At 38.7% G+C, this 19,090-nt stretch overlaps 1 long non-coding RNA gene across 2 annotated transcripts in view; it reads right to left on the bottom strand.

Annotated features, from left to right (window-relative positions):
* Nucleotides 1-19,090, bottom strand: part of LOC149455366 (uncharacterized) — a 252,087-nt gene that overhangs the window by 136,909 nt on the left and 96,088 nt on the right. For both annotated transcript variants that reach the window (XR_016314071.1, XR_016314070.1), the window contains exon 4: nt 92-141. This is a non-coding gene — a long non-coding RNA (uncharacterized LOC149455366). The remainder of the gene's footprint in view (nt 1-91; nt 142-19,090) is intronic.

Below are 19,090 nucleotides of genomic sequence, written 5' to 3'. Positions count from 1 at the left end.
GCACAAGACCCTGTCTGCAAAATTTCCATGGTCAGCAGAGCCACAGTCAAACTGATGGACACGGTTTATATACATACACATGAACTCTTACCTGTGAAAAGATTTGTCATTCTGCATTGCCATTCTTGTAATCCAGGTGCTCTGTAAGACAGAAAAGACAGATGCTGGATCTTTTTTGCAGGCTACACTGCATCTAAGCAATGCAAGCCTTGTCTAGGACTTGCCAAGATTGTGCCTGGAGATTAAAGAACCAAAAGCACATTTCCTTTTGGGATAAAGGTTTCTACAAAAAATAAGGCTGACCATTGTAAGCACCCCTGTCAGTGTTCAGAAATAACAGATTTATAAGCTGGATCACCAGATGAAAATAAAGGGGGGAAAAATAACATTACTGCAGCCACCACATATATGCAATGCAGTATATCGCATGTGACTCGCACTCCACTGCATTCCTGTGCAAATCACATGCGATTTGTGTGTGGTGCGATTGGAGCCATACATTTTATATGGCTCTAATCGCACTGCACCAAAAAGGTGCAGGACCCTTTTTTGGTACGCACTAGAATCGGATCGCATGGGTATTCACACCTATGCGATCCAATTCTGAACATTGCACCGCGTTTTGCGGACCGCTTTCGGGGTGTTGTTAACTTAACATACACACCCGCAGCGGTTCGCATGAATGGGGTGCGATTCTGATGCGGTGTGGAATTTGCACAGAAACCACTGCAAATTCTGCACTGCATCAGTGTGAACCAGGGCTAAAGGACTGGTAAGCTGCGATATATAACACTCTTTCTTTTGGGTTTACACTTTAAGCATGCTTAGACTTGCAATGTACTGACCCTTATTTCTCTAAATTAAATAGTGCTGTATGGAGGATTACAGGGGGATGCCAAGACATGTTCAGGTATTTATACCCACTGTATATAAAATACATTTAATTTATTTGAATACAGTATATAAATGGACTACCTCTTTTTCTTTTAATAATATCCACTAGAAAAATAAAAGATACTATCTGTTGGCATGGTATCTATTTTCTACATGCATTTGTAGGTATCTGCTTCCTTATCCACTTGCTCTCCAGAGGACTTACCCCCCTTCCTGACCAGGCCATTTTTGTGATACGGCACTGCGTTACTTTAACTGACAATTGCGCGGTCATGCAACACTGCACCCAAATTAAATTTACGTCCTTTTTTTTCACAAATTCTTTCTTCTGGTGGTATTTGATCACCTGTGAGTATTTTATATTTTGCGCTATAAAAAAAAAAGACTGACAATTTTGAGAAAAAAAGCTATATTTTTGACTTTTTGCTATTAAACATGTCCAGTAAAAAAAAATAAAAAAAAAAATTTGCCATTAATTTAGCCAAAAATTATTATGCTACATTTTTGCTAAAAAAAATCCCAATACTTGTAAATTATTTGGTTTACGTGAAAGTTATACTGTTTACAAATGGTGTTATATATACAGGGATTTTTACTAGTAATGGCGGCGATCAGCAGGACTGCGGCGGGCATTCTGACACGGGGGGGGCTGTCTTGGTGTCACTGGCATCCCCAGTGACACCAATACAGTGATCAGTGCTAATAAAAAGCACTGACACTGTACTAATGGCACTGGGCAGGAAGGGGTTAACATGTGGGGAGATCAAAGGGTTAACTGTGTGCTGTTTTACAGTGTGCTGTGTGTGTGTGCTTCACTGTAAGCACACTGCTATTGAAAGACATGCATAGCAGTGTGCAGGAGCTGACAGGGGAAAGAACTGTATTGTTTACATATAGTTCTCTCAGTCGGTAATCCTGCTCGATCACTGGGTGCCAGCGAGTAATCAACGGCCGGGACCCAGTGATTGACAGCCGAGGCTGCGAGTAGCGGAAATGCAAAATCACATATACGCATCCCTTCTGCCCTGTAGCAGTATATCTGGTAGGTGTAAGCAAAATCACCAAAATAAAAAAAGCTTTAACATGTCAATATAATTTCAAAAGCCATTTTTTAACCTTTTGAAATATACAGCTTACATTAAAGCCATATCTGGTGATCCTGGCATGAAGATAGTACTTTTATTGACAACTCTTAATATAAAACAGATGAAAAAGGTGAAACAGTATTTTATTTTTAAAAAAAAGAATTGTTTATGATATAGAGTACTTTAGAAAATGTATTTTCATTTAAGATAGTGGTTAGGTCTGCTTTAAGACACTTCTGTGTATCCCTTACACTGCTGGTTATGAAAGAATAAATCAGATCACTTAATGCAAGTCCTGGAACTATGCATTTGTTTAAAAGCTATTTAAAAAAACCCTCTGGAACTCCTTATAGTCTAGATACAGGGATGTGCAATTCCTATCGCCTGACACCCAGGACATGCAGTCCCAGGCGCACAGCAAAGTTTCTTTTTTACATTTAGCCCTAGTTGCAGTCCTTTTACATTTAGCTAGGGCAAGCAACCTGGATTAGAGCCCCTTTCATTTTTAAAAGCCCAAGACATTCCTATAAGCACTTCTGCCTAATAACCCTTCATATTTTCCAACCTGGGAAATTTTTTTTTTTCTATCAGGACAAGTAGATTGTCATGAGGGACAAGTAAATTGGGACCCCGATTTGGACAAGAGGTTTTTTGTTTAAATTTCCTGAGATATCTACAGTATGTTTAAATAATGGATTGCCTAAAATGAGATCCAACATCATTTTATTTACTTACCAATCCTATTAAAATCACTTTTCATTTTATACACATAATACATTTAAATTGTCAAATAAAGCAGTAGTTCAGGATTTATAAGCTTACATATACAACTGCATACATTACAATGTTATACAACAGGGTCACTCACAGAAAAAATCTAGCCATGTAAGGGCTTGGTCACACTTGCGGTGTATTGCCTCATTGCCTGCTTTAACTCTTTGCATTAGCACTAGCATTGCATATGGTTGCAAGGTGCTTGCACATTGACTTGAAGATGGTAGCGGTTGAGGGGGGTAAAAGCGCACGGTTTTACCACCCCCCGTCCCCAAAGACTAGTGTAGTGTAAACAAGTACTAAAAGAGGAGGCACTATAGTTACCAGCCTATGTCTTGAAATGTCACCACTTCACTGCTTTCCAGCCATTGCAGGTATTCAACTTGATGCGTGGGTTGAATACATGCAGCAGCTAGAAAACAGTGGCGTCTTTAAGAAATGAGCCACCGAAAAGGTAACTACAGCACTTCATATTTTACAGGGCTTTTAGGCGAAGGAGGTTGAAAACCTGTGCTGCCAGAACCATTACATGTGGCAGGAAGGACCGAGTATTTACACACCCAGAATTTTGGAATACCTGCAGCAGCCGAAGAGCAGTGAAGTGGTGGTGGTGTTTCAAGAAATCACTGTGTCCAGTATGAGGAGAAGGTATAGACACACCCAGAAGTATGGAAGAGCTGCAGTGGCCAGAGAGCAGTGAAATGGTGGCATTTCAGGAAACTGCCTTGTCCAGTAGTTGGATCAAGGTATTCCAGAATTGTGGAATACCCAAAGCAGTTGGAGACAATTCCATTACGAAAAACAACTTTGTCAAGAAAGGGAAGCATGTATATACACACTCAAAACTGTGGAATAACTGCAGTGCCTGAAGAGTATTGAAGTGGTGGAAAGGTAAGTATAGTGCATATTTCTTTTTTTACAAGGCTGGACTTTTCAATGTAAGTAACCCTTTGGTGACCATGTTACTTTAAGTAAAATCTTCGTTTTCCAAGTACATGTTCACATAAAAAAATCTAAAACATAGTTTCCTGGTTCAATATAATCAATGGATAAATAGGAACTAAAAACATCACATGAGGGCACCAAAGTATGTAAGAAGGAACCCTTAACCAAGGGATGTCAGTGACATCTCTGATCTGCAAATGTGTGTTCAGATTTTCAAACTATGAAATTCTGACAGTAAAGTAAATGTCAACTGAAGAAACCAATAGATAAACACAATAGGCTGCTTTTCTTCTATTGCAAGGCATTTCTGTGAATGTAGGATCCATTATAACTAGGACTAATTTATACAATTTGGACTTTTCAATGGTACTGGCAACTAGGAGTGTTGCCAGTAGCAGCTGGTCTAGTTTTAGCTTCAACTTACCATTCACTGGACTTAGCAACATACATATGTAACCCGATGAACCAATAGAAGTAACAACTTTTCTTTGCTTACATTTTTGTAAACTGTACATCCATGTATGTGCCATTATAAAGACAAGCTACAAGCCTTATAACCATTTAAAAGAAAAACAAAATAGATCTTTAACAGTATCCAGAAAGAATTACCTTTTAGATGTTAGCACAACAAAAAGTCACAATCAGGATTAGAAATGTCAATATAATGATTATATATATTCTCACATCCTTCTATAATTTTTCTTACTAAGAAAACTGATATTTTAGGCAGACAGTTATGTAAATGAAAAATACATCCTAAAGATACCAAGTCTTAAAGAGAAAAAAAAACCTCAGTTGAAAAGCAGACAGCATCATTTCATAGAACAATGTCTTCCAACAGAAATAAGTATTTCACCTGTCAGTTTCCCTGTCCACCAATAAGATGATAAGATGGTGCTGGATTCCCACCCCCCATCCAATCCTGTTTTGAGGTCGTCCTCTAAACAGAAGCATAGTAAAGTATATCATATGGAGGCTGTAATATTGCGTGATTTGTTATGGTATAAAAGAAACACGCAGGTAAACAGGTTCTCAAGGCTGAGTAAATGAAATTTTGTTCATTAATGCTAAGCTGTTCTGTTCGTTTGCCTGCCTTCAGATTTGTATTAACCCATGTAATGCTGCATGAAAACATGAACAACTTCTAATACTGTGGAGCTTTCAATGTCCTGAACTTTTCAGTGACATGCCTATTTTAATGAAATTGTAACCCCAGTTGCCCACAGGCTTCTGGACCAAGTGATGCTCCATCATACTTAAAGAACTAAAGAAACAATAAACATCAATAAAATACCATATAACATTGGCCATTATAAGAATACCAAAGAACACAAATTAGCAGCAAAGTGTCACAAACAATTCTAGAAAGATATGATGAATTATAAACATCTTACGTGATTTGAGCTTCTCTGGTTCCTTGGACGAGAATAAAACTACGCAGCTTGGCTCTTAAACTGTCTCTATTATTGCAGAAAATATCCACGTAGTTCACTAATATATGTCCCATAGAAAAAAGTGAAGTTAAGTTTTTGGGGAAAGGATTTACCCTTATAACATCTGCTTTGTCACGGTAGAAGTGACGCAGTTTTCAATACCTCCGGGGTTCTAGTAACACGTCTGTAAAAGCAACCAGGCTGTCTAAATATTATATCGCTCACCCCCAATTGCTGCTGCGTAGGTTTGGGTAACCGTGTGACCTCCATGTATGGGTGGAAGATTCCAGCATTCCAATTAACCCATTTGTAAACCCCAATCCCAATTCCAAATATTGACGATCTGTGCCCCCACTCCAAACACATCGCCATTTCACCTCTTCACCCTGTCGGATAAAAAATTCACGATTTTCCAGCTGATCACAGATAAAAGCATAGAAATTTGCAGATGAAGTATTGGTTTATGAAAAGATGCTATGGTTGTAGGAGAGCCCAGCCCACGATACTTCCATAGCTCGCTTTCCTGCTGTAGCAGCAGCAGTAGCTGATTTTCAGAGACCTGTCGACAGACAGTTTCTTCTCTCTCTCTCTATCTGTTCTGTGACGCAGCTAAAAATTCTCAGCTCTGCTCCCAGTGTCACTTAATGGAACTGCATCTTGGGAGATCTGCTTTCATAACACTGCAAAGACAGAATGACGACGGTTCTAAAAAATTAAAGTCTAGATTAATTTTTGGTAGTTACGAAAGGTATACAAATCTGCATATTGACAGCAAAAAATACAAGCTACTGTATATTTGTTGTTTATAACTACAATTTAAATACAAATTGTCTTTTAATGCCATATGGATGTATTTAAAATATCATAACTTTACCTATTCATAAGAGACATAATGCTCTCCCCCCAAATGTGTGTTTGTAATGAATGAGAATGCATTTTTTATGTATTTCAAATGCATTCTCAGAAACGTCAACCCAGGGAAAAGCTTACAAGGTGATGGTAGTCGCAAACAAATAACACCATGACAAAAAGCCTACTCAGTAGGTACATAAACAAGAATTGACAGAGGGCCTAACCCTTCCTCACACATCTAAAACTATTAAATAAATGTTAATAATAACTTTATATATAATGTCTTAAAGGTAACTTCTCAATGCGCTTTATAAAAGAAACATAAACATTGACAAATGAAAACAAAAAGAAAAAAAAAAGGAATAGTTAGGAAAAAAATTGTCTCAAGAAGAAAGTTGTTCTGATTTGAAAAATTTGAAAGAAGGTGACACTGATGTTCTTGGGAAGAGAGCTTGATGCATTTGCTGGAACGTATCTACTTTATCAGGAGCTATAAGCGAGATACAGTCAGGTCCATAAATATTGGGACATCGACACAATTCTAACATTTTTGGCTCTATACACCACCACAATGGATTTGAAATGAAATAAACAAGATGTGCTTTAACTGCAGACTGTCAGCTTTAATTTGAGGTATTTACATCCAAATCAGGTGAATGGTGTAGGAATTACAACAGTTTGCATATGTGCCTCCCACTTGTTAAGGGACCAAAGTAATGGGACAATTGGCTTCTCAGCTGTTCCATGGCCAGGTGTGTGTTATTCCCTCATTATCCCAATTACAACGAGCAGATAAAAGGTCCAGAGTTCATTTCAAGTGTGCTATTTGCATTTGGAATCTGTTGCTGTCAACTCTCAAGATGAGATCCAAAAAGCTGTCACTATCAGTGAAGCAAGCCATCATTAGGCTGAAAAAACAAAACAAACCCATCAGAGAGATAGCAAAAACATTAGGCGTGGCTAAAACAACTGTTTGGAACATTCTTAAAAAGAAGGAACGCACCGGTGAGCTCAGCAACACCAAAAGATCCGGAAGACCACGGAAAACAACTGTGGTGGATGACCGAAGAATTCTTTCCCTGGTGAAGAAAACACCCTTTACAACAGTTGGCCAGATCAAGAACACTCTCCAGGAGGTAGGTGTACGTGTGTCAAAGTCAACAATCAAGAGAAGACTTCACCAGAGTGAATACAGAGGGTTCACCACAAGATGTAAACCATTGGTGAGCCTCAAAAACAGGAAGGCCAGATTAGAGTTTGCCAAACAACATCTAAAAAAGCCTTCACAGTTCTGGAATAACATCCTATGGACAGATGAGACCAAGATCAACTTGTACCAGAGTGATGGGAAGAGAAGAGTATGGAGAAGGAAAGGAACTGCTCATGATCCTAAGCATACCACCTCATCAGTGAAGCATGGTGGTGGTAGTGTCATGGCGTGGGCATGTATGGCTGCCAATGGAACTGGTTCTCTTGTATTTATTGATGATGTGACTGCTGACAAAAGCAGCAGGATGAATTCTGAAGTGTTTAGGGCAATATTATCTGCTCATATTCAGCCAAATGCTTCAGAACTCATTGGATGCCGCTTCACAGTGCAGATACTGTAAGCATACTGCAAAAGCAACCAAAGAGTTTTTTAAGGGAAAGAAGTGGAATGTTATGCAATGGCCAAGTCAATCACCTGACCTGAATCCGATTGAGCATGCATTTCACTTGCTGAAGACAAAACTGAAAGGAAAATGCCCCAAGCACAAGCAGGAACTGAAGACAGTTGCAGTAGAGGCCTGGCAGAGCATCACCAGGGATCAAACCCAGCATCTGGTGATGTCTATGCGTTCCAGACTTCAGGCTGTAATTGACTGCAAAGGATTTGCAACCAAGTATTAAAAAGTGAAAGTTTGATTTATGATTATTATTCTGTCCCATTACTTTTGGTCCCTTAACAAGTGGGAGGCACATATGCAAACTGTTGTAATTCCTACACCGTTCACCTGATTTGGATGTAAATACCCTCAAATTAAAGCTGACAGTCTGCAGTTAAAGCACATCTTGTTCATTTCATTTCAAATCCATTGTGGTGGTGAAAGAAGCCAAAAATGTTAGAATTGTGTCAATGTCCCAATATTTATGGACCTGATTGTATATGAGCATCTCTTAGATTTTAAACTCCAAGGAGCAGGGCCCTCGAACCCCTCGTGTATCGCACTGTATTGTTATTGTACTGTCTCATGTATTGTCTCCCATTGTAATGTACAGCGCTGAGCGAACTAGTGGCGCTTTATAAATACTGTATAATAATAATAATAATAAATCTCTAGATATAAAAATACATAATACGTATGTTACATCATATTAGTTACATTCATGAAGTATTAAAACATGTAGATGCTTTAACACAACCGTTAACACATTGGCATAAGTATTCAGACCCTTTGCAAAAACATGAACTTGAGCTCAGGTGCTCCCCATTTCTCTTGATCATTGTTAAGATATTTCTTGATGCTGACTTATTTGCAGTGGTAAATCCTGTGGTAAATTAAATTGATTGTCCCAAAGGTTCCCAAGTGCACAGTGGCCTCCATAATTCTCAGATGGAAGAAGTTTGGAAAAACCAGGACTCTTCAAAGAGCTGGTCGCCTGGCCAAACTAAGCAATCAGGGGAGAAGGAGTAGAGAGGTGACCAAGAACCCAATGGACTAAGCTCCAGAGATCCTGTGTGGAGATAAGACAAAGTTTCAGAAGAAGGACAGCCATCACTGCAGCCCTCCACTGATCTGGACTTTACAGCAGGGTGGCTAGACAGAAGCCTGCTTCAGGTTTGCAAAAAAGCACCCGAAGGACTCTCAGACTGTGAGGAACATGATACTCAGGTCTGATGAAACCATTGGAGTCAGGTCTAAACATTATGAAACCAGACACAGCTCATCAATTCCACCCCAGCAGTGAAGCATGGGGGTGGCAGCATCATGCTGTGGGGGTGTTTTTCAGCAGTAGAGACTGGGAGACTGGTCAGGGTTGAGGAAAAGCCGAATGCATAAAGTAAAAATAAGTCCTCAATGAAAACCTGTTCCACAGCCCTTAGAACCTCAAACTGGGCCAAAGGTTCACCTTCCAACACGACAATGATCCTAAGCACACAAACAAGACAACACAGGAGTGGTTTAGGGACAACTCTGCAAATGTCCTAGAGTGGCCCAGCCAGAGCCTTGACTTGAACCCTATTGAACATCCCTGGAGAGACCTGAAAATGGCTGTCCACCGGACAATGCCCATCCAGAATGAGCTTGAGAGGCTTTGCAAAGAAGAATTGCAGAAAATTCCCCAATCCAGATGTGCAAAGCTTGTCGTATCATATCCAAAAAAGACTCAAGGCTGTAATTGCTGCCAAAGGTGCTTCAACAAAGTACTGAGTAAGGGGTCTGAAAACTTGAGTACATGTGATATTTCAGTTTTTTTTTTCTTTTTAAAAAAAATCTGACATTTTTAAAAAATCTGTAGATTAATGAGAAAAAAAATGAATTTAAACAACTGTAGTAACAGGCTGCAAGATAACAAAAGTGAAGGAGGTCTAAATACTTTATGAATGCACTGTATGTACCTGGATAGAAAATTGGTTACAGGGGCATGTCCAAAAGATGGTAATAAATAGCGTAGCTTCTGAATGGTCTGTAGTTGTGAGCGGGGTATCCCAGGGCTCTGTCCTGGGACCAAATCTGTTTAACTTGTTCATAAACAATATAGAAGTTGATATAAGCAGTTCAGTCTCGGTATTTGCTGACAATACAAAGCTAAGCATGACAATAACTTTACAACAGGATATTGCAACTTTACAAGATGACCTCAATAAAATAGAGGGATAAGCAACTAGATGGCAAATGAGGCTCAATGTAGGGAAATGTAAAGTGATGCACTTGGAGGATAAAAATATAAATGCAGGCTACAAGTTAAGGGTAGAACCCCTTTTTTTTTGTTTTGTTTTTAACTTTTTTACCTGAGTATAAATTTATGTTTGTCCCAAACATCTTTGAAGCCACTTACTGACTGAGCAACGCACTATCTCTGTTGGAAGTCTATTCTAAGCATTAACTACTCTTTCAGTAAAATACTTTCTAAGATAAGTTTTGAACTTTCCTCCAGTTAGTTTGAGGTCATATTCCAGTATTCTTGACTTTGGTTTCATTTTTAAAATCCTGCCCTCTTAACCTTATTTACTCCCTTGATGTATTTAAAGGTTTCATTCATGTCTCCCCTTTCCCTTCTTTCCTCTAGGTTGTACATATTAAGTTCATGAAGTCTCTCCTGGTATGTTTTATCTCTCAGACCTTTCGTCAATTTTGTTACCAGTCTCTGGACTCGTTCTGTCTTATTATTATATTTTTGTGAGGTCTCCACAACTAGATACAATATTCTAAATGACGTCTCATTAAAGATCTATATAGGGAAATCATGACCACCTTTCTCCTGCTGGTGACCCCTCTAGTGATGCATCCTAGAATTCTCTAAGATTTTTCCACTGCATGGCCAAACTGTTTGCTCATTTTGCAATCATCTGAGACAAAGACTCAAAAATCTTAAACCACAGCACACTATTAGCTCACTTGGACACAACCACTATCACACCATTGCTTTCATTTTGGCATGGCACACTCAGCCTGCCTCTATTTGTCCCTCTTCTTGCCAGAACTAAATTTTAGGATCAACAATTTTGGAAATTTCCCAGGCATGCAGATCAACCAGGTAAGGTTGCAGTAGTGGCTGATGAGAAACAGCCAAGGAAAAAAAATTAGGTAGACATGGACAAGGGCTTTAAAAGGCAACTACATTTGGTGGGAAAAAAATAGAAAATTAAAAACATTAATATAGCATATACAATTTCTACCCAAGCCATGTTGTAATGTAATGTAATTAAAAATGACCTTTCAATCTGCAGCTGCTGTAATTTTCTATAAAACACAATTCAGTACGGCAACCAGGGTGGATAAAAATCAATGATTTTTTTAAAAAAAATAAAAAAAATCAGATTTTTTTGATTTAAATCGGATTTTATTGATTTAAATCGGATTTTTTTTTAATAAAATGCTTTTTGAGGAAAATATATTACCATCCAAAGGTTATTCCATCATGAAATAAAGATTAGTTTTTTAATTATGTAGAATAAGGCTGTATATGTTTAATTATTTTGGTAAATAAATTCCATTAATCCATTCACAATGTCATGCTCTTCCAGAGGTTTTTGTAAGAATATTGGGCAGTTTTTCTGCCTACAAGATATTATCACAGATGCTTGGTTTACTTTTGCAGTTCTCAAAACTGAATTTGACTCAGCGGAGATCACATGCCTCTTCTTCACAGCAAAAATGTTATAACATGAACAGAGTTAAGAAAAAGACCTTAATCCTAACTTCTACAAACCTATGAATACAGAATCAACCCCTTCAGTGCTAAGTTTCAAGAAGTTCAGTGAATAGAATAGAAACAATATTTTTCTGATTGTTTGGAGTGGAATAGATCTGCACAAGAAGAAAGTGAACTAAGTGTGAGGAGGAAGGGGCTGACAGTCTAAGTTTCTTAAAATATATATATTTTGTTTAGCCAAATTAGTTAACAAACATGGATGTTTGTTTAAGCAAATAACATATGCTGTAATGTTATTGTTTCAGTTGAATAAATCTATTTAAATTGTTATTATTAAGGTAATGATTATTTTTCTCCTTCCTAAGTACAACAGAAAAGTTGTCCAAATATAAATGATTAACCTATTAAGCTGGGGATAAAAAAACTAATATGAAAAGTTGCTATTCTAAAAATCTTCATCTACTTGCATATTAAAGTTATACCAGCAAGAATTAGTCTATGTAGAAAACTATGATTTAAATCAAGCCTTACTGACTAGTGATTTAAATCGTGATTTAAATCGTGATTTAAATCAGTTTGATTTAAATCAAATCCACCCTGACGGCAACCTGGAGGCATTCTGTACACAGTTCGTGCACAGAACACCCCAGGAGAGGTAATTTCTTGCGTGTGTGATTGGCTTGCTAATTATCAAGTCTTCAGTAAGTTTGAAGTCAAATTTTAGGCACTACAATAGGAATTTCAGTTTTGGTGACATATTTCTAAATACTTCTAAAGGGATGCAGACCTTGCAGTTTTTCCCATTAGAACACTACGAGTGCACCAGCTGAATGTAATGAACTTGTTCCCCCTCTTTATAGTAGAATCAATATCCAAAGGACATGGTGAAACAAACACAGAGCAAACATCAGAGCATCAAAAGATAGGAATCTTCTACAAAATTTGTTAAAAACACCTGCAATGAACATTGATCGCCCAGAGGGAATTGTTTTTACTTTTCTCAGCAAAAGTGGAGTTGCTCTTTAACTTGAAGAAGTTACCAAATGGAAGATTAGTGACAAGTTATTCACAGTGAGTGGAAAGTCCCTGTAGTAGACAGTGAGTCAGTACAGCGTGGTCTGGCAGCTAGGAACAGGGTAATGCTGACACAAACAAGAGGTCCTTCGTGAGAAGGAGCTGCCCAAGGCATTCTGCAGACTGATCCACGCTCCAAAGTATGAGTGCTCCCACCCAAGACCATATTTGGTGGTATAAGGTGTTGTGGACCTTTTGAATTATGTCTCAAAAACATGACTTTATCAAGACATAACATTATATGACAAGCAGATCAGTATAGCCGGATGCTAAGAGTTAATTTTGTCTTGGTTGAACCCTCGAAGGATCCTAGTTAAGAAATGGATAGAATGGGGGAAGTGAGACTTTTCCAAGACAATAAGACTGTTTGGACTGTCAACAAGTACTATTTGTATATTGAGGTTGAGAAGAATGCATATACAAAAAGTCAAACAGATAGCCAGATAGGACTTCGACTTTCAAACATTTTAACAATAATGAGACGGGAACTCAACTGGTTGGAAGTTTACCCAAACCTTGCAGAGGGTGATAAACCAACAGACCTCTGAAACTATCACAATATACTATTGTCCACCAAGGGTGAAAGTATTAAGAGTTGTTTACTGTGACTCCAATACAAGAGCCAGGCAAACAGAGAGTTTTTCCCTACACATAGAAAATGTTGGTTCTAAAACAAAGAAGTTAAATTCAGGACATTTAAGACTAAAAATTGAATGTATCTAACTACAAAAACATAGTATCTAGAGATGTTATAAAGAATAGGTTTCACACACCACCAAATATTCAGCAATGGGAACTATATATCACTAACTTGAGTATTGAGATGATGGAAAGTAAGATGTAAACTAGCATTAGTTATATGTCTTATCAGGAAACAGACAGGATGGTATTTCAAGAAGGAATAACTGAATATACACCAATATTCCATGGTCCCTATTTAGAATATTATAGGTATGATCACTCATATATCTGGAAAGACGTATATTTAATCCCTGTAATTACCTTAAAATTCCACCCGAGGTATGAGTCATCTCAAATACTCAAATTTTTCTATGATACATGACTGCCATCTGGCGGGCAGGTGAGAAATAGCTTATGTACACACATTTCTCAACTAGCCAATCAGGAAGCCTGGTGGGAAGGTATCTTAGAACAATGGATTAGTTGGTATAAAAGCCCTTGTACCTTTAAGAAAAAAAAACTCATCAAAAGAAAACTGATCAAAAGAAAGAAAGCCTGACTGAAGAAAGACCTGATTCTGAAGACATCTGAAGAGACCTCTCTATAACCCCTCTTCCATCCTTTTAAACTTCCAAACTTTACTAAATTGCTAAACCTCTGTCCTTCTAACTTCCTACATTCTCCCACACTATTGAACTCTATCTCATTTTATCCCGTGGTCATCATTCTGAAGGCGTTCCATTGCCAGCTAAATCCACGGGAGAGTTTCCTAGTCTGAAGGCCGGGTGCGGTGAGACTGTTTATTTGACTTTGCATTACCTATTTTCTCTGTTGTGTGGAATCATAGAATTACCTTAGTGTATCACAACAATATTGGGTAGATATATATATGTAGAGAGATCCTGTTTTACTGTCAAAATTGTTTGGTGCCATATTATAATTTTTTTCCATATTTCATAATTTATTAAATATTAATAATCAGAGTATAATTTATCAAGGAATAGCTTCTTACAATCCTATGGCCACGGCTTGTGAGAATATAACCTTTGAGATACTCGAAATTATTAGTTATTAATAAATTTAATTTTTAATCAGATCATTTAGAAATTGTGATATTGATTTAATTATTTGGAAACATTAGTATTGTTTATTACATTGGTAGGGTATGTCTTTGATTGTGTGTATCAATATTCATTTATCACCAGTCTTTTGCGTTTTGTGTTAATATATATATAATTTTTGTACATAAATAAATTTTTATATTTATCTATTATAAGGCAAATTTTGTGTGTATGGTACGAAATCATACTGGCTAAAAGAATTCAAGGTATAATAATAAGTGGTGATCAAATTATCAAGGTGTCCAAATTATTGGTGTACTAAATATTTGCCGTATTTTAACGGCTGGAGGCACTGTAATATTTCATCTAAGGGAAAGGGACACGCCCTTTATAAGTAAAATATATCCTTACATAAACCACCACAGGATAAATTTGGAGGCACTGCTGAGATACATAGAAATCGTACCATAATACAAAACGCACTGGTGATTGTATATTTGTACACTTTGTCAAAAATATATTTTATATCAAAATGGCATCCAGTAATCACGGATCCACCTCTTCCAAGCATAACGAGGAAAATATGGCGGCTCAAGGCATTGAGGAGGAAACTCCAAGGCCAACCCGGAAAGCTGTCAATGCTTGGCAGAATTATGTTGAATGTGGAGTAATAGATTATCTCCGCAAGAGATTAGGTCTGGGGGATAGCAATAATGAATTTGTGGATGAAGAGAAAAGGCAGGCTATGAGCACCTTTGAGGACCTGTTCAACCAAAAGGGCCAGGTTGTTGGGTTTTTAATAGCATTTGCTGGAGCAGAAAGTGATAAAAGCCGTGACAAACTTCTCCTAGAAGCTTGGCCCATGTTATGGTTCATGACCGCTGGAGCTGCCCAGCGAACCATGACTTTAAGGGAAGAGTTGTCAGAGGCCCGCCTCTTGTTAGAAAGCAAAAATCAGGACATTGAGTCTTTGAAAGGGAAGCTTGGTCATGCCGGTATTCGTTTAGACGAATCCCAGAAATATTATGATAGATTGGTCAGAGACTTTCGAAGTGCTCAGGACCTGTATGAAAGAAACTTTCAGGAATTAAAACAACTTCAAGAGAAGTATCAGGACTTAAAAGATGAGGTGGAGTACTTCAGATCAGAAAGGTTATCTCCTGTCAAAATTAAAGTTCACCCAGGGGATAAGCATGACCAATCAGAACTTATATTGATAAAATCTGAGCAGAAAACTCTGGAGGAGCAGATTATGAGGTTGACGGCCCAAATAAATTCTGGGGTCCAAAACCGGACCAACCCAGTCAAGCCGGAGGCTGATGAGCGGAGATACCCGCATCACAGCGAAGTATCTGATAGTGAGGCAGGGTCAGAATATAGGTCACCTCCTAGGCTTTTAAGATACACTCCAGAGCGCTCAGAAGAAAAGTATGAGGTTTCATATAGGCAAGAAGGGAAATCCCAGGGGTCATTCAGGAGATATGACACCCCAAAGGTCATTAAGTTCCTGAAGGACACTGTTCCTATGTTTTCTAAGAAAGGGTCCCTTGAGATCACCGAACACATGAAAACATATGAACAGACATTAGAGATTCTGGGCATTAGAGATGACCACACCAAAATAGAATTGCTGCCATGGGTGTTTGAAGAGAAATACCGGCAATTCTTTGAGACCTTGAGGGCCTATTCCAATCAGTCCTGGAGAGAGGTTAAACATAAGTGCCACATGGAATTTGGGCCTTATAAAACTGTAACCTCTGCCAAGGCTGCGGCCTACAATTTAAAGTGTGGTCCTCACCAAAGCCCTGCAGAATTTCTGGCTGTCCTCAGAAATGCCTATTTCCTGGCTGAAAAGGATCCCAATCCTAACCAGCCAGAATTCTGGCATTCTTCTATGAAGCATTACCTGCTTACATAAAATTGGGACTTGCAAAGGATTACAGAAAGGGATGCTCTCTTGATTGGTTGGTGAGAGAGAGTGACTATTTATTCTCGATCCAACAGTCCAGTGAGGGCGGGATAAAAAGAGAACCTAAAAATAGCCCCAAGATAGTAGCAACCACTACCGTTTCCCCTCCAAATCCAAATTTGCAGGCAGAGAAGAAATCATATGCGGAAGTAGTCCGTGGGGGTAAAACCAATGGTTCCCCTAGATTTGTACCTCAAACCCAGCAAGTGAAGGAGATCCATAACTTTGCACCCCAAAACCAGTGGGTGAGAAAGGATAGACAAAAGCCAGGGAACTACGGTAGTGGAAGTGAGAAGAATAAAAAGTATGGTAAGGGTCAGTACAGTGATGAGAATCAAAGGAGGCAATGGTATCCTCAGAGGTTCTATTATCCTCGCCAAAACCAACATGGGAATTTTTATGGGAACCCCAATTTCAACAGGAACCATAATTACAATAAGAATCCCAATTTTAATAAGAACTCCGACTTCCAAAGATTTCCTCCACGCCAAGAACACCCTCAAGCTCAAAGGGGGGATACAGTACCCCAGGCTCCCCTTAAAGAACTCCGACTTCCAAAGATTTCCTCCACGCCAAGAACACCCTCAAGCTCAAAGGGGGGATACAGTACCCCAGGCTCCCCTTAATGACAGGGAGACCCCGAAACCTCAGAGAGAACAATGGCGTCGGGACCAGAGCAGTAGTTCTGACTCTGAGTCTCATTACCAGTCCCGTCCAAAATACAAGCGTAAGTATAGGAAGAGGGAGAATCAACAGAATGACTCCTCTGAGCGTATCGGGCAAATAGAGGCACAGGTCAGCAAAATGGCTGAACAAATGGACAGGCTTGTCACTCAATTTTCATCCAATCCTTTTTTAGGAGCAGCCTCTGTGACCAACCAAGGGTCACAGAATTAACAGGCAACCAAGCCTTAAACCAACAGGGGAGAACACTGAGTCAAATGACAGGAGATGTGTGTCCCGTCCCTGACACGCCTACTAATAGAGAATTTAGTTCTCAGGCAAAGGGGGACCATTTGTTGGTTATTAACGATTCTCCTATTTTTCAGTGTCCATCTATTGCCCCTAATATAGTCGCGGCATCGGAAGTCGTCGGGATTGACAAGCCAGACGGAGCACCAACTTCTAGTGGTGCTTCTGTCTTGAGACAGTCCAAGAATCCCACCAGGGAGGATAAGGGTGATGTGTCCACCACATGCGGTGAGATAAGAGCCAGTCATATGCCATTGAAGGGCCCACAGATCTTCAACCACAGCAATTTCATGTGTGAGCTGACTGAATCTGATGGGAGATATTATGCCACGGTGCAGGTGCAGGATGCCAGTGATCTTTCAATTGTCGGCTTAATAGACACTGGATCCCAAGCAACCATCATGTCACAGGAACATTTTGATAAAGTGGCGAATGTCATGCCCACCAAGCCGAGACTTAAAAGCTTTGACAGCTCATTGATTGGTGTAGGTGGAGACCCTTTACAAGTCATGGGTACCGCCTGGCTTAAACTGAAACTAGGTAATAAGGAACTGAGACACCCCATCATCATTGCCAGCATCTCCCAGCACCACATGATAATTGGGATGGACTTCCTAAAAAGGCTGAACACAATAGTTGACTGTGTGAACCAAGTACTGTGGTCACAGGTAAATACCCCGATTAAATATGGGAAACTTAAAACTCCCCATTCCCGACAACACTGCCACCTGGTGGAAGAAAGGCCTGGATCATTAGAAATCCATTTCAGGAACAGCCAACTTCCTGATGTAACGGTTATCAAACCTGATGACCATAACCCTATCAGAAGAGATGAGGAACACATTTTTAGAATTCCCCGAGATAAAATAAAAGATATTTCCCTCCAAGATGACATCCTTACGATATCTTTTCATCAGGAGGATAAACCAAGAAAAGGGGGAGATCACACCCAATTCTTGACAGGTATTGAAAGGGTTAACAGCGACTTGTTTATCCTCATCCGGATAAATGGTCTTAATAGGTCAAAATATGCCAAACTAGATTTGAGACAGGAACACAGCTTTGTAAGCCATGGGCTGATAAAACACCTGACCGAAATGGAAATGATCCGTTTCTCCACACCTCAGCGTCATTGGATTTCAGACTCCCTTGATGACTCTGATGATCACAATTCAATGGCTAGGTGTCTCTTAAACGTCACTGTAGGAAACAAAACAGCCACCCATGTGTTCCTAGTCTTGGATAATCCCCAAACTAAAATTTATTTTGGCAACGATGTGTTACATCGATTTGCAATGCAAGTCGACCTAATTAATGACTGTTTATGGAGTCGACTAAAGGGGGACCCCGAAAAATACAAAAATCTGGACTTAGCTTTAAAATCCCAGCAACAGATGCCTTATAAGAAAAATTAATAATAGCGCCTATGGTCAAAATTGTATAACTTACTAATAGTGTACCAGCTGCAAAAAAACCACCATATATAAAGTGTACCAATTAATAAATAATTTGCGCTAGTAAATATATATAAATATATGTAAAGAAATCATCAAATCATAAGTCCAGAAAAATATATATATACCAATACCACAGAAAAATATAAAAAACTTTTTAGGTGCAAAAAAACTTTTGTGCAAAAGGAGTGTCTCAATATAAAAAAAAGTGTCTCAATATAAAAAAATTTCACCAAAAAACCTTGATAATATAATGGCAGATCATCCATAAAAATATCTTCAGAAACGGAAGCTCTCCAACACACCGATCCTCATCGATCGAAATAACAGGACGAAAAACTTTGTAGTTAATCGAAAATCCACTTCTCCAATAGAAAAAGGACCACCTTCAAACGTATCCATGGGGGGAAATAAAGATGATATATGGAAGATTGTGTGCTTTTTATACAATTTCTGCATTATTTTTGTATTATCACTAGAGTTCCCCTTTATTTGTGCTTAATGTGTTACTGGCCCTTTAAGTTCCCCTTTTTGAAAC

This window comes from Staurois parvus, unplaced genomic scaffold (genome assembly GCF_062004578.1).
Source record: "Staurois parvus isolate SC_StPar_1 unplaced genomic scaffold, SC_StPar_1.0 ptg000395l, whole genome shotgun sequence".
NCBI classification, from domain to species: domain Eukaryota; kingdom Metazoa; phylum Chordata; class Amphibia; order Anura; family Ranidae; genus Staurois; species Staurois parvus.
The sequence above is the reverse complement of the archived record's forward strand: the minus strand, read 5'-3'. Positions and strand labels throughout refer to the sequence as shown.